Source organism: Colobus angolensis, unplaced genomic scaffold, assembly GCF_000951035.1.
Source record: "Colobus angolensis palliatus isolate OR3802 unplaced genomic scaffold, Cang.pa_1.0 Scaffold127, whole genome shotgun sequence".
Lineage (NCBI taxonomy): Eukaryota > Metazoa > Chordata > Mammalia > Primates > Cercopithecidae > Colobus > Colobus angolensis.
The window spans coordinates 3,505,490-3,529,327 of NW_012113919.1; the positions used below are offsets into that span (position 1 = coordinate 3,505,490).

Below are 23,838 nucleotides of genomic sequence, written 5' to 3' on the forward strand. Positions count from 1 at the left end.
GTGTCAAAATCACCTCTATTTGAGAACCAATGGTTTAGAGATAGGAGTTGAGCAGTGGATCAAAAATTTAGGCCTATCTATGCAAACTAGTAAGAAGGAATCAAAATGAAGTTGGGCAATAGATACGGATGACTAGCGATACCATATTCTATCTCGGCAATTAATAATGGTACAAAGTAATTACAAAATGACACTCATTGTTAAGCCCCTTATTAGTTATATTTTATTTTAACTTCATAAGATATGAAATAAATATTATTTTGGCTCCTATTTCATAGAAAAGAAAAATAAGGTTGATAGATAGTAACATCATAGTAAATATATTATTATTCATGTAGGCCTAAATTCAAAATCTATGAATAAGAGAGTATGCTGGCCAGGCACGGTGGCTCACGCCCGCAATCCCAGCACTTGGGGAGGCCGAGACCGGCAGATCACGAGGTCAGGAGATCGAGACCATACTGGCTAACACGGGGAAACCCAGTCTTTACTAAAAATACAAAAAAAATTAGCCACACATGGTGGCGGGTGCCTGTAGTCCCAGCTACTCGGGAGGCTGAGGCAGGAGAATGGCGTGAACCCAGGAGATGGAGCTTGCAGTGAGCCAAGATCTCGCGCCACTGCACTACAGCCTGGGCGACGGAGTGAGACTCCGTCTTAAAAAAAAACAAACATTAGAATATGCTGCCTTACGTTTTTTGTATGATTCCTTCTTGAAAGGAAGCAGTGTTTGGATACCTAAGCGTTAAGAGTTGGTAAGTGTTAGTGGACTCTAGAAATTGCACAAATAATAATCAAGCTTCTTTTCATATTTCTTCCATCTATAAATACTGCTTATTACCTCCATTAGCATAGTAAGACACAGGCACAAAGTTGAAAAGAAAATGTTAGGATTTCATTTAGTGTGTTCATGTTGACTCTGGCTTCATCATGTTGTCATATGATAGTTTTTATTTTTCTGTATTGCTGCAGTTTTATTTCATTGTATGTACTTTGATATGTGTTTCTGTAAGCATTGAAATCATTTGAAAGAACATGGGTTATTTGTAAATATTAATAGCTCAGAAGTTCAACAGCATGAATGGTAGAGCTACATAAAATCATGTAAAATTCAGAATTTATTTTGAATTTTAGTCAAGTATTTAAAATTTCTGTTTAGATAATTTGAAAGAGCGTTAAATAGGTTTTCTCAGTTGCAGCATAAATATAACCCCTTGCTATGTTTTTTGGTAGATTTAATATTAAAAGATATTTAATATGCAGAGCTTATCTCTGGCTATTTAGATGTTCAAAAGTTATATGATTCACCTCCATTTATTTTATGACTATCAGAATAAAGGAAAAATTCATAAAGTGTATCTTCAGTGCTAGATGTAAATCAAATAAAATATGTATGATAGGGCCATTTTTATTTGAATTTGTTTCGGTTGATAGGAACTGTGCTTTGTGGCTGTCTGATAGATATGAAATACTTTTATTTATTTATTTTCCTTTTCCCAGAATGAGATGACTATCATTGTGATTCATTCTTTTAAGTTGCTTCTGTATGGTGACTAATGTGTTCACTCAAACACCTGGTCAATCCACTACACAATATCCAGCTGTTCTCTATTCTATTCTTAATAGAAATAGTGCCTGCAGGCACACACCAGCTTGGTGTGCACAAAAGAAATGCATATTTGAAAAGTTGTTTTCCTCTCAAATTATTAATAAGGTACCTCCATCAGAGCACTTTAAATATAGGGGGAGAAAATTGGCCTGGAGGAGAACAGACTCTTAATATATTTATTACAAAATTGAAAAGAAACTGTTTTGTTGTTGAAATGAATATAGCAGTCTGGGGTGTGTATGATGTTTCAAGGAGTTTGCAAACATCAATATACTATAATATGTAATAATCACGTAACTGGGGCTGAAATATATTCCTAACAAATGGTAAAAAAAAATGTAGGTATTACAGGCTCTCTAAAATACTCTCAAGGAGGTGAAGTTTTACTTGGATTTTGAAAAATTGATGTATATATAGCCTGAGAGAGTTGAAAAGACATTTATTCACTAAGATGGGTAGAATGAAGTACAGAAAAAAAGACAGGAAAGTGGAGGACAAATATCCAGGAAAAGAGATGGAAAAAGAATAATCTGGTGGTATTATGCAAGATGAATATGAGTGTCTAATAGGGGTAGCAAGTTTAGCAGTGAGAACAGTATAAAATCTATTGCAATTATTCAAACATGAAGTAAAAAGAGGCTGAACTCACCAAATTGCAGTAGAATAGAAAAGACAGATGTGTGAGGTATTGCACATGATGAATCAGGTCTTCTTTTTCCAATCTCCAAAATAGCCTGATAGTTAAATATGCTGATAATACAAATTTATGGGTGTGGTAAACAAGAAGCAAAGTAAATGAGAATTTGAAAGGGTCTGGAATGTTTTGATAAACAAGCTCGTTGGCAAGCACATTTAAATGACAGCTCCTGTGAAGAAAAATATGTTCGATAATAATTAAACACCATCAGGAATTAATGGTTTGATTCATGAAGGAGCAGTACTTATCTTTTAGTCAATAGAACCCATAGCTACATTTATCATTCACACAAAATAATATTTATCACATTTACAAATTTATAAAACATTTTTACATATATTATCTCATTTGACATTAAAAGGCCACCATCAGGAAGACATAGCTCATACTGCAGTGTGCATTTTGTAAGTGCGGTCACTCATTCATTTCATTGTGTAATCATCCCATTGAGTAGGAGTACATTCCAGGCTGTACAGCAGGGATACTGTGTTAGGCAGAGTCATATTTGCCCTTGCAAGCTCAAGAAGGTATATCAGTCATTGTCCTGGAAGGAAAAATTATCTTTGAGGAACGTTTATAATGGTTAAATGTTTGCAATACCCGTAGGTGAATGAAAGCAGGGAACTTTTGTGTCTATGGTAAGAGGAAGGTGAAGTTAAATGAACCCCACAATAACTACCACTTGGTAGAGAAATGTGACCAACATGTGGAAGCTTGGAAGGGAATCAGTAGGGAAATAAATACTTCGCCTTTACCTACTCCTTACTCCCTATAATTTTGATCTTGTCTTACTGATTCTCGGTAGCCAAACCCATCCACGAGCCAGTGCAAGGGAATCTGTTGACCTAGTCTGTATGGGGAAGCCTCCCTAAAACTAGAGAAGAGTAAGCTATATAGCAAGTGGCTCAGGAAGGAAAAAAAGTCCAGTTACAAACCTGTGATGTGTCTTTAAGACAAGGTGTTAAAATAAGTACAGTAAATTATAGGACTATATGCATCTTCCTTACCCAGAGATTCATTCTAGGCAAATGGTCAGTTTTTTCCACAGAAGTTTACTCAGATTTGTCAGGTGAAAATGTCTAGGTCTAACTTAACTGGACCAGGAAAGTTACCCTAAAATATATACAGGGTTGGGCATGAGTGAAACTGACCATTTTTGAGGGGAATGTATGTTCCACATGCCCCAGATAGATACATAATAAAAACATTATGTGCACAAACATTAGTCAGTTTCCTGAAGTTCTGGATTAGCCATAAATAAAAGTGATGGTATATTTTTTTCTGGATCCAATAGAATATTTTCTTTATCATATTGCACAAATTGAGATGCTGCTTCAAGTTCACTTATATGCGTTTTAGCAGAGTCCTGTTTCCAGAAGTAATTTATGAATAATTCACTCTTTCACCACTTAGAAAGTTAATTAAAACATAGTTTCCATAAAGTTCCTAATTATTCCTATAACTGCTTCATAAATAAGTAGTTTAAATTGAATATTCAAATGTCAAGCCCATGGTAAAATTCTCCAGAAATTATTAAGTGTTATGGCAGACACTATCAGATCTCACTAACACACATAGTCTGCCTCTTCTTTGGCACCCATCACATTAATTTTATATCATGTGATTGGCATTGACAATTTATTCATAAAACAGTTATGTGTCTAGACTTTGTCAGACTCCATCTAACAGCAGGGGTACAGTTCTCTAAGATGTCCTCTTTCATTGTGGTGAACGCTGAGGCCCAATACCACAGAGGCTATAGGGAAAGATACTGGGGACTGCTGCAGCTTTGACACCTATTTGATTAAAATGAGCAGAGCCCGTTGAGGACCAGCAGTAGAAATATACAAAGAATAAGAATTAACTTTTTATTTTTTTAATATCCTGCTATTTTGAGGATTGTTTCTTACCACAATATAAATTAGCCAAGACTATACTTCTTAATATTGCATATGAGGCCCTTAATGATTGCCCACTTCCTGTTTATCATGTTCTGCAAAAAAGTGATTCTTTATACACACAGAACTGCTTTAAGTACATCAAATATTCCGTGTTATGTCTTGAAGAATTTTCATATCCATGCATGATGCATCCATGAAAATGCATTTCTTGCCATTTTTCACCTTACCTACTGTTAGTATCCCCACCAGGTTACCTTATTCATGAAAAAGCAGTGTTGTGCTGGAGCCAAGTCCATGAGAACGAACTGTTCAATGTTCAGTAATTTTGCAACATAGTTTTTTATTTTTTATATTTTATTTAATTTTACTTTAAGTTCTGGAATACATGTGTTGAATGTGCAGGTTTGTTACATAGGTATACATGTGCCATGGTGGTTTGCTGCACCTATCAACCCATCATCTAGGTTTTAAGCCCCACGTTCATTAGGTATTTGTCCTAATGTTAGGCCTCCCCTTTTCCCCCAATCCCCTGACAGGCCCTGGCGTGTGATGTCTCCCACCCTGTGTCCATGTGTTCTCACTATTCAGCCCCCACTTATGAGCAAGAACATGCGATGTTTGGTTTTCTGTTCCTGTGTTGGTTTGCTGAGGATGATGGTTTCTAGTTTCATCCATGTCCCTGCAAAGGACACGAACTCATACTTTTTATATGGCTGCATTGTATTCCATGATGTGTGTGTGCCACATTTTCTTTATCCAGTCTATCATTGATAAGCATTTGGGCTGGTTCCAAGTCTTTGCAATTGTAAATAGTGCTGCAATAAACATGTATGTCATGTGTCTTCATAGTAGAATAATTTGTAATCCTTTGGGTATATACCCAGTGATGGGATTGTTGTGTCAAATGGTATTTCTGGTTCTAGATCCTTTAGGAATCACCAAACTATCTTCCACAATGGTTGAACTAATTTACACTCCCACCCAGAGTGTAAAAGCATTCCTATTTCTCTGCATCCTCTCCAGCATCTGTTGTTTCCAGACTCTTTGATGATCACCATTCTAACTGGAGTGAGATGGTATTTCACTGTGGTTTTGATTTGCATTTCTCTAATGACCAGTGATGATTAACTTTTTTTCATATGTTTGTTGGTTACATAAATGTCTTCTTTTGGGAAGTGTCTGCTCATACCCTTCACTTACTTTTTGATGGGGTTGTGCAACCCAGTTTTTAAAAAAGCCTCAGTATTAAATTAGATAACTTATAAGCAAACATTACTTTAAAACAAAACGTATACTTAAAATGAATGACTTTGTGATGATTTTCCTCATTTTACTATTATTTATGTTTATTACATACACATGTTGAAAATAATATGCTGTGTTGTACTACTGTACTCTTTCTACCTTCAAAATCAATGTCATCTATTTGGTAGTTTGAAATTGATCATAGTGAGATTATTTTTACCATGGAAATCAGCAAATATCAAAGCAGGGTTGGATTAATTCAGTTTCTTCACTGTCTAGATTTAGGAAAGTATGAAGTGAATGTTTATAAAGCAGATTAAACTTAAATGGAAAGTGTGTTTGTAGTCTTTACAACTGCCAATACATACAAAAATATTGAGGAAATAGTCTTCCAGTCTCCCAAAACAAATATATCTGTCTGGTTCAACAAAGCAGTTGCTCACATCACTAATAAGCAAGTGCAGTTTTGACATCCTTTTTATTTTTTTGAGATGGAGTTTCACTCTTGTAGCCCAGGCTGGAGTGCAATGGCATGATCTGGGCTCACTGCAATCTCTGCCTCCTGGGTTCAAGCAATTCTGCTGCCTCAACCTCCCCAGTGGCTGCGATTACAGGCATGCACCACCACAGCTGGCCAATTCTGTATTTTTAGTAGAGATGGGTTTTCACCATGTTGGTCAGGCTGGTCTCGAACTCCTGACCTCAGGTGATCCACTCACCTCTGCCTCTCAAAGTGCTGGGATTACAGGCATGAGCTACTGCGCCTGGCATACATTTTTATTGTTTTACTTTATTTTACTCATAAGCATAAATTATCAACCAACATTCATTGTCCCCAAGTGACAGTTATTAAACATTTACCAGCAAACGGCTGCAAAAAAGTTACTTCATTCAGAAAGCTTATTTTTATAATCTTCTTTCAGGAAGTTTTATACATTAACCCAACTTTTATGAACTTAATGTTTGTTATTCCTCCAAATTTGTATGTTGAAATATAAGCAAGAGGTAATAAAAGTAAAATGCAGTTGTAAGGGTGGGTCCTTAATATGATAGGGCTGATGTCCTTGTAAGAAGAAAAAGGGGAAACAGTGATCTTATTCTTTCCACCATGTGAGGACACAGTAAGAAGGCAGCTGTCTACAAACCATGAAGAAAGCCCTCAGCAGAAATTTTATCAACTGTTACTTTGACTTTGAACTTTCCAGCCCCAGAACTGTGAGAAATACATTTCTAGTATTTAAACCACCAGATCTTTGGAGTTTTCCATGAAAATCTAAGCAGACTAAGACACCAGTTCCCTCTGAGGAGTGTTCTTCCTAACCGCTTTATTGCTCACTTAGCATAATATTATCAGAGAAATTGTTATAGTCTAGTACAAGTGTTTCTGTTAGTCACAGTCAGTACTAATAGTTATTTATTGTATACTGTATGGGAAATACATTTTATTTGCTATATTTAGCAGCTTTTAACAAGTAAAAAATATTTGTTCTTTTGAAGATTATAATGTAGTGTAGGGAGACAAAATAAACAAGTAAGAAAGACCAATATTTTATGGCAGATAAAAAATAAAGGAAAATTAAACAATGTAAACAAGTAATTGTGAAGAAAGGAAATTTTTTATATAAGGTGGTGATGATTTGCCTTTTGATATCAGCACTTTGATTTGCTCCACACATTTCTAATTCTCTGCTTTCAGTAATGAAACAATCCTTCCATAGCTACTGGAAATGCTAAGAACTGCCTTTTTGCATTTAAATCTCCCTCCAAACACTGACCTTAGCTGAAGTGAATTGCCTTTCTTCATTGTTGGCAGCGTATATCTAACTACAGGTCAGTGAGTGTTTAAAGGGCTCTAGACTTCTTGTCTCAATTCAAGGCAACTCTGTGTGACCATTCCAGCTTCAGTGCTCCCCATGAAACTGACTGAGGCCTCCATACCCATGAATCTGCAACCAACTACTTTTGTATGACTACATTATCAGCAACCAACTTCTTCCTCTGCCCACTTCTGCTTCCTTAACTCCTCACATTGTTAGGCCTGAAAAACTCCTCACTAATATTTTTACATGTGAATATCTCTGTTTCAGAGTCTGTTTCATGGGGAATTCAACTACCAATAGTTGGTAACAGAAGTGGTCCAATTAAGCAGATGTTAAGTGGAATTCTTGAATTACTCACAGACTAATTGACAAAGAGTTCTCTTTCACTGTGGTGGGGGACCATGAATAGCCTTGACAGTGGTAGTGTTACAGATGTGCAGTTGTTGAAAGCTCCACTGGTGGTTAACTAAGATGATTCACCAGTGGAATAAAAATGCACTGACAAGCGTAAAATGGCATGTCTTGAAGTATAGGAAAAATTGTAATCATGGCAAAATCATTAGATAACTAATGCTGGGGATAATCAAAGACTGAGAGTAATTGATCAGCAATTAAATACAAAGTGCAAGTATCAGAGGAAGTCCTGGTGGCATATAAATAGACTCTTATTAATCAACAATACAGAAGAAGCTAGGCCTCTAGTCCAAGGCTTTAGCAAACTTCTGAGGTTAAAGTTTTATCCAATATGTCTGTTACCAAGAGTTCATGGCATTAATTGGAACAGTATGGGGGATTGAGAAATCGGATGACAATTTATGTTGAAGAATTTCAAATTACAAAACTGAATGGTGCATCTGATCCTTCTGTAGTGGTGACCCAATCCTATAATTTTAGAGCTAGAAAATAGAGTTTAACTTGTATGAAGAGAATTCCTTATAAGAGTACACTCTTATCACTCACTGCCTTCCCCTACCTCCCCTCTTACCACTAGAACAAAACTAGGGGAAACACACAATATAATTATATTATATGGCTCTGTGTCCCCATCTAAATCTCACCTCAAACTGTAATCCCCATGTGTCAATGAAGCGACCTGGTGGGATATGATTGGATTATGTGGACTGTTTCTCCCATATTGTTCTTATGAAGATTAGAGAGTTCTTACGAGATCTGATAGTTCTTAAAGTGTTTTCTCTCCTGCCACCTTGTGAAGAAGACACTTGCTTCTCCTTTGCCTTCCACCACGATTGTAAGATTCCTGAGGCCTCCCCATTCATGCAGAAGTGTGAGTCAATTAAACCTCATACTTTATAAATTACCTGGTCTCAGGTAGTATCTTTACAGCAGTGTGAAAACGGACTAATACACCCTATTTGGAAGATGCAAAGTATTCCAAGAGAAGGTGTTATCTTTCCAAATAGGAGCAGTAACAAGTCAACATATACCTTTTGGAAATAAATAAACATGATTAGGATTACATCCTGTAAGTACTTGATCAAGAGGAGCAAAATATAAAGTTGGATAAGAAAAAAAGTTGTCATTTTATGAACACTCTCCCAGAAAGTTGCAGTTCATATTTTGGCTAGTGCTTTGGGATGCAACACTGAATCATTAGTAGTATTTATCTTAATAATGTGGAGAAAGCAGGACAAGTAGGAATTCCAGAACTGTTATGACAGACAAGGTAAGTACAATTTAAAAGACAGAGAAAGTGAGCATGTAAATATGGCACGCTGTGCAAGTCTAACAAATCAACAAGAGGAGTATGTTTCATGGGAAAGTTCCAAAGGACATTCCATCTACCAAAGCCATTAGAAATGTGATCGCGAGTGAAGCAAGAGTATCTCTGAGAAACACCTAGGCAACCTGCTTTGCAGATTAGGACTGAGAGTAGAAAATGTTGATGTGTAACTTTTTTCCATGATAGAAATGAGAATGATAGAATTCTGATGTCTCAGAGACCAGATGGCAGCACTTAACCATCAGAAGAAAGGTGGGTGCAATTATCACAATGAGGAAGGGAGGATGGTTGGGAAAAGAAGTGATTCATAGAGAACTAGAGAGATAGTTAACAGACGACAAGATCCTAGGGGCTAAACATATGGTCTCAATCAGTAATAGAAATGTTCAATCTACGAGAATGTTTTATTAAATATAAAATTAAAAATGGAAGATTGGGAGTTAAAAGCAGTCACGCCTATGAAAAGTCATGTTCCCTTACCCCGTTCTCCAACCATTGTAGACTCAGAATCTATTAAATGAAAGAGAGCCCAGATTGTCCAGAGAAAGGCTCTTACACTACCATGACAAGTGTGTATATATGGTGATGATTATAGTAGTCCTTTCTGAAACGCAAAAACTATCGTTCTTATTCAGGTAACCAACACTGAGATAGGGTAATGTTCAAACGTTTCGAGAATTGTTCGATTTGGAATCCAATTGACATTGATACAAAGAGATCCATCTTTAAGAATGCAGCTAATGGGACTTGAAGTAATAAATAATGTCCTAGCATAGTTTGGGCTTACAGTGGTTTCAGTGGCTCCAAAGACTTATTTTCACTTCACTTTTTCACAAATGTGTAATTGGAATAAACATTATATTCTAGTAGCTGAAAAAAAGGTTCATATTTGTTCCTTGATTAGTAGGGTGAGATCTGCAGTAGTGAAGAAGAGCAAGTAGAATTATCAATAAGTGCTGCTTCCTACTCAACATATTGTGTCAAAAGGAATATAGTATTGTGTGGCAGGGGGAAATATGAGACTGGATATTCTTGAATAAATGACACAGGTGATATTCCCTTATTACATCCTCGTTTTGATTTACCGGTGTGACCCTTACAAAAGCACCCTGGAGAATAAAAGTAAATGAATGCAAATTCAAGAAAATCATAGATCCAATTACAGCTTCTCTTCCAGATGTTTATTTGCTCAAGTAGATTGAAACTCACTCAGATTCATAACATACAGACATTAATCTGGGAATAGCAATTTTCCCCCACCCCTATGAGAAAATAAGGGGTTCAACGATTACATTTATGTAAAATGGTAACAATATACATTTATGAATTAGCTCAAGGACTATGTTAACTCTCATGCCATTTGTCTGACATAGTCCAAAGAGACTGTACATGACAAGAATATCACATTGTTCCACTATATTGTTGACATCATGTCAATCAGATCAAATCAGAAAGTAGCAAGTATGTTGGTCCAGAGTGTATGTGATACAATCTACCTAGTTTCAGAAGGTGTGGAGCATGCCTTGACATCTCTCCAAAGAAAATAACAAATTATTGAACCTAGTTTCATCTCCTATAGAAAAGGAAACTCCTGAAGCAGAGAAATCAATGTTTTTTTAACCATGTTTTACAGTAAACCTTTTTATTTTTTCATTTTGAGGAGAATATATAATAACATATCATGGTGGGAATTTAAAGATCAATTATTACAAAGGTCCATATTGGGGAGGTTTCTACCATGGTGTTGATGAAAATTCAGATAATTAAAAAGTGTGCAATAGGCTTTTAAGGTTTAACTGAACAACCTTCTATTGGATGTAGAAGACCATATAAAGCAAAAGACCAAGGACAGTATAAAATTATTAAATTAGTCTATTCTGTGGGTAGAGTTGAAATCTAAGTAAACATGGAAGACTTTTAAAGAAATATTTAGAACATGTTAAATTGCTTGAGGAATCCAGGTGAGAATGAAAAGAAGGAAATAGATTTCTGGATCTGAGCTGGAATATACATATATACAATTTGAACTGTTAAACACATATTTGATATCAAAATCCAGAAGCCTGAAAGAACTGACTTTAGTTTGACAAAGAAGTGGAATCAAAAACAACTCCTCAGTTACTGCAACAGTATTTTTAAAAGAGTAGAATGGGCAAAGGATACTAAGAAGAGAAACATTCAGTAAGGGAACAATCAAGAGCGGTGGGTTAACAAAATGAATACAGATATGTGCTTAAAGCAAAATGGACAAATTAGTTATGTCCTTCATAGTTTCTGGTGGAGTAAAATATTAATACAATGTGGTCATTTGATTTGATATTGAGAATGTCATTTTTGTGTTCATTAGAATGGTGGGGGAAAAAAAAAAAGTCTTTTGCCAAATATGCTGGATGTGGCATTTGGTAAAGACAAATAAGAGACAGTTAGAGAATGGTAATTGAGTGCGATGTCCTTTTTTTTAAGAGGCATTTTTGCTCTAAGATGGGTAGAATACTGATATGGGAGTAATGAGATTGGAGATTATATAAATGCCAGGGCAAAAAAAAAAAAAAACCAGAGCTTTCTACATTATTTTCTTTTCAAACTTGGAGAAGGAAGGCATGCATGTTTCTGTGATGTTTGATATTTTTCAGTAAAGTAGGGTAAATGAGTAAAGAAAGAAAGAGACAGAGTAATTATAATATGGAATCATGTCCTTCCAAAAGGTAAGTGAGATAGGAAACTGAGAAGAATGGAAATGCTACACTCCTGTCACAACATTAGCCAGAAACAAATCATCTATAAGTTAATGTGTCTCTCTAGTTACACTTTCTGTAAGCCCCAGCGAATCATTTTACTGGAATATTATGTATATTTGGTTGTTTTATTATTCTCTATCCTTGAAACTCACATAGAAGGAATTTAAACATTTGGTATCTGTTTGAGACATTGTTCATGTTTTCTTTGAAAAGAATGGTATCCATCTGCATACTGCATCAGCTCATCTCCTGTCCACCGATGAAATGAAACTATCTTTTATTCTCAAAAAAAACATATCTATATAGCCTTTTTCCTGCTGTCATTTTTATAATTTTTGTAATGTTTTATCGCATCCAGTTGTTCCCGCACGTATTTGAATATTTGTGCTTGCTTGTGCCATATTCCATTTCATATTACCTCTCTGTTCCCATATATAATAAAGTCACTATAGAAGAATGTCCCATGCAAGTGATTTGTATTGAGCAAAGCTTTCCTCTGCATGCACTGTTTTCTAGATTCTCACTGTTTGATGACTTTCACTTGCCATTCAATTTTGTGCAAAACATACTGATGTCAAAGAATAATGTTTTCTGAGGAGTTAGTCTGTCAAAGTTGTGGGAGTTCCAATCTTCAAAAGGAATAAATAGACAACAGTTTGACTACGTGGCTTAGTCTAAAGTGTAATCTTAGAGATTTATAGTGAAACTGTACTACAATATATAAAGATCTGGATTTTTTTATATGCTCTTCTTTAATGTAACTTCACTAGCTCTCACACATCATAAACTCTCCAAAAGACAATTGATTTCTTGTTTGTGTGCAATGATGACTGCTTCTTTGTCTCAGCACATTTCCTAAATAATTTATTGAAAATTTAATTTTTAAAATAAATAAAAAATACACACTACTGCTTCCTTGGTATGTGTTTTTTATAAATAAAAGATATTAACAATATATTATACATTATTATTAAATTAATTTTATGACTTCAGGTATTTTTACTTAAATATGATTAATATTACTTAAATAATGTAATAATGTTGAAAATGATAAATCAGTAAACCTTTCATTTATTTGGAGCTATCGCAACATATATGTGGTTAAAATAAAACATTATCTGTAGATTTTATAATTTTATTTCTACATTTGTGGTTGTGCAACATAAATATTAACAATAATTTCAAAGTAAAATTTTGCAATTTCAAAAAAGATCTACAATTCCAAAGATGTTTGAAGTTGTAATGCCACATTGATGTTAGCTATGTTTTGTGACAAAACTATGCCATCTATTCCAAATATTATTTAAAATTAAAGATAAACTGATTTCATTCAAAAAGATTTGCAATTCTTTTGCTTCAGTAGAGATATTTTAATGAAGTAATATAAAAATTAGCCATCAAAGACTTGACTTTTGAACACATAGAAATTGTTCTGCCTCAATGAATTCTTGTTAATTTTACATTCTGTGATGTTTACAGCATACTACATTATTATTATATAAATTGACATTACATTTCACATGTTCATTGATTTTCTGTTTATTTCCTTGATTTTATTTTTTTCCCATTGGTGACTTTTTATCTTTACTTAAAACATTTTAATAGGATCCCTTTACTGCAGTGATGCTGTCATCAGATTGAGCCAAAAACATCTGAAAATATTGACAAAGCAAGTTGATTTTGAATTTTTGACAAGCACTGCTTTATGCTTCCATTGAACAGAAAGCAAATGGTCTCTTTTATAGACCCACATTACAAATAAGTACACAAGCAAGTATCAATATAAACATTTGAAAACAAATGATTATATATTTATAAATTAAATTGGTATTGGTGTGTGTATGTGTGAGTGTGTTACTCTTCACTTACCAGATAAGCTACCGTCTATGTATGGATGATAAATAAAATATGATTAATGATCACATTGAAAATAGTTCTCATAAAGCCCATTTAGGGATTTTGTTACAGTACTTGAAAAAATTGATTTGTTAGCAGCATAACAAAATCTTAGAAATTTTAAAAAATGATGTTTTCTGGAATGTCGTCAAAGCTAAATACATCAGATAGTATGATATATGAGAGAAAAAGATTTTATATCTTTGTATTCTTGGCATATTAAATAATTGGTACAGTTGTTTTTCTTCACGATAATATTAAAAAGGCATTGACACTTTAAATGGTATATGTTGTAATAACCATTTTTCTCAAATTGTTGTGCCTAGTGGGTTTGATTTTAATTTAATAATTTATCGACTTTGGCATAAGATTACACAACCACAAGAACAAATATTTTTTAACATTTTATTGTGTAATTTTCAGTAAAATAGAATTCCAACTGTTGTGAGAAATGGAAAACTCAGATACTATATAATCTTAAGTTCTGCAGAAAATTTGCTAGGTTAAAATAAGAGCAAATTGGGCATGTTAACACTTCAAACTTAAGCAAAATATAATATTCTGGTCCATAGGTACACACGATGGCTATATTTACAGTCCAGTTTCTTTTGAAATTGCATACCTACTTCAATGTAATATTCCTAAAATGCTTCAGGGTAATTTTTACAATTCACAATCTTTTGGAATAATTCATTAATTTGACTAATATTTATCACTGTATGACTAGTATGAAATCATCCCTGAATATTACCAATTTTAATTCAGTGTGAAGTTCTTCCTCCTTAATTTTAATTATCTTTCTCTCTTCTTGTCTCTCCCCTCCTTTCTTTGTTCTTTCCTGACTGCCTTCCTTCCTGCCTTGTATTTTTGAAAGAGATAATTTGGGATTCTTTGGCAACCACGAGGATTGGCAGCCAAGTCAAGAGAAAACATTGAGATTGAGGTAAATTGTGAACAGCATTGAAAGTCAAGTTGGCATTAACCAGATAAAATGTGACTAGGAGATGGGCATATGGAAACAAACACATAGAAAGGCGAGGGAACAGGGCAGAAATCAAATAATGTAATGACACTGAAGGAGTATACTTTGCATTTGGAGAAGTGACATAAAGAAGGTCATACAGGAAATGAGGGAACAGGTTGTTACAAATCCTAGGTGCCATCACAATAACTATTACTTTTAATATGAAAAAACATGAGGAAAGCACAGGATTATAAGAAGAAAATGTCAGGATCAAATTGCTTTCTGAAAAACATCTTCACTGCCTCTATTGTTCAGTAAATTGTAAGATAAAGTACTTGTGGGAACATCTCTGTAAGTTTTAAACAGGAATCACCTGGTTGGGAAGCCAGGGTGGATCACTTGAGGTCAGGAGTTTGAGACCAGCCTAGCCAATATGGCAAAACCCGTCTCTACAAAATATACAAGAAATTTAGCAGCGCGTGGTGGCGCATGCCTGCAATCCCAGCTCCTCGAGAGGGTAAGAATTACTTGAATCCGGGAGGTGGAGGTTGTAGTGAGCTAAGACCGCATTCCACCCTGAGTGACACAGTGAGACTTCACCTAAAAAAATAAAAAAACACAAAAACAGAAATCAAACAGCTTTGATGATTAAAATAACACAGACCAACAACAATAATTGAAAAATCATTTAAAAATAGCACTATTATTACTACATATACATATGTATATACACATATACATCACATATTTATTGTGTATATTAAAATTATTTACCCTGTCATAGGTAAGTTATTTCAATTTTTATTTTTTTTTATTTAATAAGGATATTTGTCTCAATTAGTTCAGCTTAAGAAAACATCTATTCAATTTGGACATCTATTTGTCCAGCACAAGCTTTTCTGCTAAGCAAAAATTTTCCAGCTTCATAAAGGCATTTTTAACTGCATTTGTCACAAGTACTTCAAATCTAATTTGTTCTAAACAGGGTTTACCTTCATGATACCTTACAAAAGCGATTTCAATTTATTGCTTATATGGTTTATTGATATCCTATTAGTCTACAAGCCAGACATTTTACAATCCTCAAAATTTTCCCTTCCGTCAATTGGCTATGTCTGACTGAGAAAGCTTATTGCATCTATGTCATGAATACTTTGAAATCCAATTTCCTTTGTTCACTCACCCTGGTGAATTAGAAAAGATTTATATCACTAATTTACTATTTTTCATATGTTCTGTAAGTATCAATGAAATTAGGCTAATTGATTTTTCTATTTTCAATTCTATCAAATTTTTATTCCATCCGCCAGTTTCAGTGCATCTTTCACTTTCAGTCCATTAACCAAAACATAGATGTCTCCTATCTACATCCTTAGAGCTCTTATCTATAGCACTCTAAAATAAGATTTCTTGTAGTAGGCTAGGAAGCCTAGTATTATCTGGAACACTCCAAACCCTTTAGCTTCATATTGTCACTCCTTCTTCCATTCCTTTCCATAGGTACGCTTATGCAATATTCAGCTAATTGCACTTTACCTAATTTAGTAATTGTTTGTGGCTTTTTTCCTTAGCTTGTGCTCCCCCTTTGACCAAAATCTCCTTTCCCTCTCTTCTTATTCCATCTGGCTACAGGATACCTACCCTCTGAGACTAACTTGTAAATATATTTTCTTCCCAGCATACTTTCCAAATCACTTCAGGTTGCAATAAATATATTTTCTATATGTTCAAATGGAATCTTAATGTTACAGGTGGAGCTGTTCAATGTGTTATTTAATAAATCACAATGCAATTTTAAGTACCATTGGACCATTTTTTCTCATAATTTATTGATATTTGTAGACTCTTATTACTTACCGTCCTTAGCAGTCTACTTTGAATCAGTTACAAGGGCACAAATATCACGTTAAAGTACCTTTAAATTACATCTTTTAAAATTCATAAGACAAGCATAAAGCAGTCCTTATGCCTTTCCTCATCCATGTTTTTAAGAGTTCTGACATTTTCAGAAAATGTTTCCTGAAAAAGAAAGGTGAGATGGTGTTTAATAAGAAAAGAAAATGCAAGCTTATGAAAGATGAACACTTTGTGCCATTAGATGATAACCTCTTTATTTTTAGCTTTCTATTGAGCACACAGGCAAGCTCTCATGTACATTAATGTATCTTTGAAAGTGTATCTACTTTTTCTAAAAGAAATACATTCCTTGATAAAATTCAATCTATTGTAATCCCAGCTACTCAGGAGGCTGAAGCAGGAGAACTGCTTGAACCCAGGAGGCGGATGTTGCAGTGAGCCGAGATAATGCCATTGCACTCCAGCTTGGGCAACAAGAGCAAAACTCCGTCTCCAAAAAAAAAAAAAAAAAAAAAAAAAATCCAGTCTACTAATCACAGTCTAATCTATATAGAATTTCCTTACATCTGACTCTCAAGCCACCTCAAAATCCTGAGACTATTATAGAAAGTTTTACATATGTATGACCTTATTGAATTTATAGCATAAACATTTAATCTTTAAATTGCAAAGTGCATCATAAAAAGAAGCCTAAGAAATTAAAGTATTTTTGTTTGTATATCATACCTTGTTTAGCATAATTTTATGTTAAAAAATTACTAAACGAAGATCATGGCTCATTAAAATTTAGCCAATAACCAAACTATTATTTAAAATGAAAATTTAACAAGCATTATTTTATCTTAGGGTGGATGAAGTGTAAGAGCTTTACCAAATAATTTTAGTTGTCGGGTAGTTTAAGTTTAGTTACGTTATTGGATATAGGATATACACAAATGTGTTACACTATTGGACAGGACTTGTAAGAGTCTGAGATCTCTTCAGTAGCCTGTTGCTCAAGGAGACTTGCATTTCAGTCTTCTAAAGGCCATAGCAATGTTTTATGAGTTTCCTATGCTGAATCACACTGAGCCTATGAGAACAAATATGGAATTTATTAACATATAGCTATTATTCCTCAGTATATCTAGACTGTTGCTCTGTTAGATTTCGGAAGGACCAACTATCTCAGACAGTATCTTCATATCTCATTCTTTTCATGGTTGACAAATCCAAATTTCCGAATTGCAGTCAGTCTACAATGGAAAAGAACTGCAATCTATGAGATACACATGACCAACTGGATTTGTTTTTTTAGAACATTCAAATGTTAAAACGGGTTGCTGAATAATGTCACAAAACAGATTTTTTTTCACCTAAGCCACTTATTTGTGGCAGTAATGTAATGAAGCACGTTGATTTATGACAGTTTTTGGTAACGACATATGAATTTCACATTAAGTGTCTTGCTCAGTTAAATGCTTCCATGAAGGTGATTAAGTCATAATTTTTAACATCTGAAAACCTATAGCTTCGGATGACTAGTTATTATAATTACTATTTTTAGATTTATTTAGTGTCTTCTAAAATGGTAATGTGATAGACATGAAAGACTCCAATCTTTCATAGTGCCACAAAAGATAAAATAAAAATATTTAATATCCCAAATGGCTGTATGTTATATATAAATATTAATAACTTATTATTAAATAATTCTGTTTAACACTCAAATATTTTGAAAACCTGTTAATACCTGTGTTTCCAAAGATTACATTTTCAGACTGGACTTGTAGAAGTCTGAGATCCTTTCAACAACCTGACACTCAAGAATACTGTGTTATCAAAAAGTCATTCTCAGACTGAATATACATATTGATTAAAAAAATTATATATATATATATACACACACACACACATACATATATATATATACACACACACACACCAAGTAGTCTTCTATATTTTCAGGGAGAATATTATTTCATTTATATAAGGATAAGTTATTTAGTTTAAATTATGTGATCACTCAGTGTCAAGGATGTGATCAATAATTTTGTTTTATTGTTTAAAGAAAATCTTACCAAATCATATAGAGTGAAAAATGGCATATAAATAGCAGCATATGAAAAACACTAAATTAAAAATGAGAAAGTAATATAGGAGAGATTAGATTTGATAGACCTGGGTGAGATGATGTTGTCTCTTCAGGATGACCTCCACATTCTCTCTCACTGTTGCCATAAGTAGGTGAGTTTAAGTATTCATAAAACTTCTTGTGGTATAACTGACCCTCCATGCATTTACCATTTTGTACAACAACCTAAACTTGGTTCTTTTTGCTATAGATATTACTAAAACTTCATTACTAATTATGTAGAAGAGAATAAATGCATCTGTGAAAAAGCCTTTTAAACAGCCTTTCAGTGTAGTTTTTGAAGCATTAATCACTTCCAGTTTCCCACTCACAATCTATGTGACTTTAGCAAATTATTTATCCATCCCATGTCGCAGTTTCCTCATCTGTGATATAAGCTAATACACACCTAATTCATCGATTTTTATAAAGATTTAGTGATTTCTTATTTTTAAAGTTTTCCAGGTTTTTTTTTTCTTTTCTTTTTTTTGAAATGGAGTCTCGCTCTGTGGCCCAGACTGGAGGTCAGTGGCACAATCTCGGCTCACTACAAGCTCCGCCTCCCAGGTTCAAGCCATTCTCCTGCCTCAGCCTCCCAAGTAGTTGGGACTACAGGCGCCCACCACCACACCTGGCTAATTTTTTTTGTATTTTTAGTAGAGATTGGGTTTCACCGAGTTAGCCAGGATGGTCTCGATCTCCTGACCTAGTGATCCACCCCCCTCAGCCTCCCAAAGTGCTGGGATTACAGGCGTGAGCCACCGTGCCCGGCCAGTTTTCCAGTTTTTATGCACACAGAAATGTCAGGGCTTTCATTATTCCTGCTGAAGGTATTTTGTCAAACATCCAGATCATGGGTTCTTAACTTGGAGTTCATGGAATCTGTGTGTGAAATTCAGGGATTTTGAGATCTTGTGTGGAAACAACACATCTTTGAAATTTCAGATTATTTTCATTTGATATATCTTGTGCAGATACCTCAAAATGCCATTTATAGTTATCGTTACTGCAAAATCATAATAATTATTTTGATCAACAAAACGTTAGTGATTACCATCTTCCTCTGTACAGATGGCTATGCCATAAAACTGGCCATCTATTGAGCTATATTGGGCCTGGCAATAGTCATTAGGCCATAAAACACTCAAATTCAGAGTTCTCCACTTCTGACCCAGACAAGAAGTTACTTCCCATCATTGCCCATTCACAATCATTTGCTGATCAGTATGTAAAAGACAGTTAACAACCAGCCTAGAGTTTAATGTTCAGCCATTACATTTGTTACACTAATTCTTCTGGAAACACAAAATTTAACTTGGATTTAAATGCTTGCTTATTTATTGTGTCATGAGAAGCATATATATGTTACAATTTATAAAATACTGTAATAATTGTCAATATATTTCATGTTTATTGTAATACTAGGTATTTCTATGTAATTTATGCATTTAAACACATATTTTGATGGGTAGTTTGTGGAATTGGAACATTGTACAAGTGGGCCATGGCACACACATGTGCACACACACACACATTTAACTTTCAGACTCTACCTACTAAGTTGTTTGTAAAAGTTCAAAGGACACATTTTCTCATAAAACTTTCATAGTTTTCCCCAAACATAATTAGAGCAACTACTATATATGAAGTGACTTACTTTATGTCAGGCAGGCACTTTATATATACCATTCTAGTAAGTCCATACAGAAAATCTGCAGGCTATTTGTTTTAATCTTCAGTTTACAAATACAGTCTATAGAATGTCAGTAAATACTCAAGACTAACCAGACTGCTACAGGTTGAAGTAAAATTACAAATTATAACTTTAAAGCAATATTAGATATATTTCTGTTTTATTTATCTGTCATTCTTTTGTCCTTTTTGCTTCTAGTACATTCTAAGGCTTTATATAATTGATATCAGCCTTTCTTGTGGCAAATGGTGCAAAGATTTATACATAGTGGGTACTCGCTACATATTTTCTTGACAAATCAAGGTGTGGATTTTAATTCAGAGAGGGGAAGTGGAGACAAAGGAAAGTAACAAAAATAACAAAATATTAAAAAACTTGGCTGGGCACGGTGGCTCACAACTGTAATCCCAGCACTTTGGGAGACCAAAGCGAGCGGACCACAAGGTCGATAATTAGAGACCCGGCTGGTCAATAGGGTGAAACCCTGTATCTACTAAAATAACAAAAATTAGCCATGCATGGTGGTGGACACCTGTAGTCCCAGTTACTCAGGAGGCTGAGGCAGGAGAATCACTTGAACCTGAGAGGCAGAGGTTGCAGTGACCCAAGATCGTGCCACTGCACTCCAGTCTGGGTGACAGTGTGAGACTCCATCTCAAAAAAACAAAACAAAGCAAACAAAACAAAACAAACAACAACAACAAAAAACCTCACAAACTCACCCATTAAATATTCAGAGTTTTGAGTCTTTTTCTTTGTTAATTCCTATAGATAATACTGACTTTTGCAAATTAATTTTTTTGTCCTGGGTTTTGCTTTTTCAATTTGTAAGACCTTAGAGAGTCATTTCAAAAATAGGGCTAAGCCTCTATCTACTCATTTCTTAATAATAGTATTGCATTTCCTAAAGAAAATCAAGTGTGTTTTGTTCACTGTGTAACAATCCATAATAACACCAAAATACTTTGATAAAATAAGTTACTGTATTTGTAGATTACATTTACTCTCTAAATTGATTTATTTTCTTTGTAGAACTTCCTAAACCATTTAATCACAATGATATTAATATTAATATTATATTAGCCATTTTCCCCCAAGAAGTGATTTCTAAATTGCTGCAGAGCATACAAATACTCTTTCCCCCATGTTTTCTTTAAAGGAAACATATGTCTAAGAGATTAAGTGAGGTTACAAAGTTCACACAGTCTTACAGACCTTGATGTTAGGAATCAGATGTTTAGTCTTCCTGGCATTAACAGCATATAATTGTGATAATAGTGTTATTCATTGATTTCTTTGTTTTGAAACAGTTACTGTGCTGAACACTTTAACACAAATCACTTCAATTAAGCTTGGTATAAAAACAACAGCAACAACAAAAAACTTTATTATTTCTTAAGTTTTTTCTATTAGGAAACTAAAGACTCAATAATTTTAGAATACTGCTCTAGTTTATAGAGTCTGTAATAGAGTCTTGATTGGAAACTCTAAGTATTGTCTTTGGTAGGCGTGTGTTTTTAGCCATTAATCTGTGTGTTTCCTAGGAAATAGACCAATGTTTATTGCCATCCTGCCCCATGCTGGGTCTCTGTTACATCTTTCATGAAACACCTGTTCATCATTTATTTCTCATGACAACTCATGGTATATTTCCTTATCATTTATTTCTCTGTCCCCTGGGCATTTCTTACATTAATAATTGTTAACCATTTATTAATTGTCAGTCACTCTTCTAGGTGCTGGGAACAAAACAGTGTGTAAAATCAAACTCTCTTTTCATATAATTTACAGTTTAGAGTTCTTCTCTTTGACTAATGGATCATTTAAAAGAACTTTGTTTTCCTAGAATATAGTCACTAATTTCTAATTAGGTTTCATTGTAACCTAATTAGAGATATACACTCTATAGAGATAATGCACTCTATAAATTGTTAATCTATTTAAACTTATCAACATTAGGTTTATGTACAGTAAAGGGTCTACCATGGTGAATATACATGAACACTGGAAAACAATGTTGACTCTGCAGTTTTCTAGAAATATTGATTAGTCTGAAGTGTTATTTGGATCTATGTCTTTATTTTTGTTTTCTTATTATTTCCCCAGTGGTTGTATCAATTACCAAGAAACTGGTCTATGATCTTTTTCTATAATTGTGAATTTTTTTATCCATTCTTCTTTTTAATTCTGTCAGATTTGCTTCAAATATCTTGAGGCTCTCTTATTAGGTATATACATTATAATTGATATTATTTTTCTGATAAATTTTTCTATCACTATGCATAATACTCTTTTTACTGAAGTCCTTTTTATGTTAATATATCTTCTCCAAGCTACATGTGCTCATTTTTTATTTGAAGTATATTTTCTAGCAATTTAATTATTACCTTTTTTTAATATTCAAAGTGGATCCTTGTAGACGATAAGAAATTAGATCTGGCTTTTAAAAATTCACTTTGTCAGTCTAACATCTCTTCCTTTAGTCCTTCGAATCTGTTTCTCACTAGTATAATTTCCACCCAGCCTGAGAAATTTCCTTTATAATTTCATGTAGAACATAACTATTGTTCTCTTGATTTTTTGTTCACCTGCATATGTCTACTTCACATTCTAATGAAGGTTATGTTCAATGGGTATAGAATACTAAACTGACAGGTGTTTTATTATGTCTTCTTTTCTTTTTTCTTCTTTTTTTTTTTCTTTCTCTCTCTGAAATTTGAAAATGTTGCTCCAATGTCTTCTAGTCATGGTTTCTGACAATCCATTCAAACTATAACTTATTTATGTATAATGTTTCATTTTTGTCTACTGCTGTGAAGACTTTTTCTATTTGCTTTTTAACAATTTGATTTAATGGATCTAGGCATAGTTTCTTAGATCTTATGTTGCAGAATTTTGCTCCTTAGTTCAGCTAAAACCTAGGTTCTTGTCACATGACTAGGAAAATTTATGAATGCAGACACATTGAAGGGTGAGTAGAGCAGGGCTTTATAGGGCAAAAAGAAAAAATAACACTTTCAGCAAAGCTAGAAGGGTTCCTGCTAACCGGTCCTCACCTCACAGATTTATTCCCAGGTTACCACAGGAGCTCAAGAGAGCAGGCTCCTCCCCCGCACAGGGCATGAGTTTTCCATGGCTCCACTCACTTCCTCCAGTGAGTATTGGGCTCCAGTCCACTGTGGGCATGCCCAGAGAAGCCCTGGGAAGTTTCCCTCATCTGTACAAAAGCATCTCATGTAAACACTTGTGTGGCAGGTCAGAAATTCTCCGGGGACACCTTTTTATCTGCCTAGGCATTTGACTGTCTCATTCCCCCCTCTAAAGAAATACCTCTAACTGCCATTAGAATAAGGATAAAGATAAGGATGAAGACCAATCTTAATTGCTTCCTGCTGACAGGGAAGCTGTTTTGGGAAAATGGTAGTCAGATTTCCCTCAGAGGCCTATCTCAGGGTTCCCAGTAAAAAAAAAGGCCATCATCCAAGGCTCCAGTTGCAGTTTGTTTGGAGTTTGATGGCCTAAAAGTGAGAAGAGACAAACAGGTTATTAGAAAATATGTATCAA

General features: G+C 34.3%; 1 long non-coding RNA gene across 2 annotated transcripts in view; it reads right to left on the reverse strand.

Annotated features, from left to right (window-relative positions):
* Positions 1 to 200: 200 nt before the first annotated feature.
* Positions 201 to 23,838, reverse strand: part of LOC105505582 — a 30,090-nt gene continuing 6,452 nt past the window's right edge. Inside the window, exons 3-5 of one of the 2 annotated variants that reach the window (XR_001000770.1) lie at positions 23,331 to 23,491; positions 2,259 to 2,359; positions 201 to 656 (exon numbers count right to left, since the gene is read on the reverse strand). This is a non-coding gene — a long non-coding RNA (uncharacterized LOC105505582). Of the gene's footprint in view, positions 657 to 2,258; positions 2,360 to 12,275; positions 12,381 to 16,526; positions 16,631 to 23,330; positions 23,492 to 23,838 lie in introns of those variants that run through there. The other variant, XR_001000771.1, reaches the window with a different exon arrangement.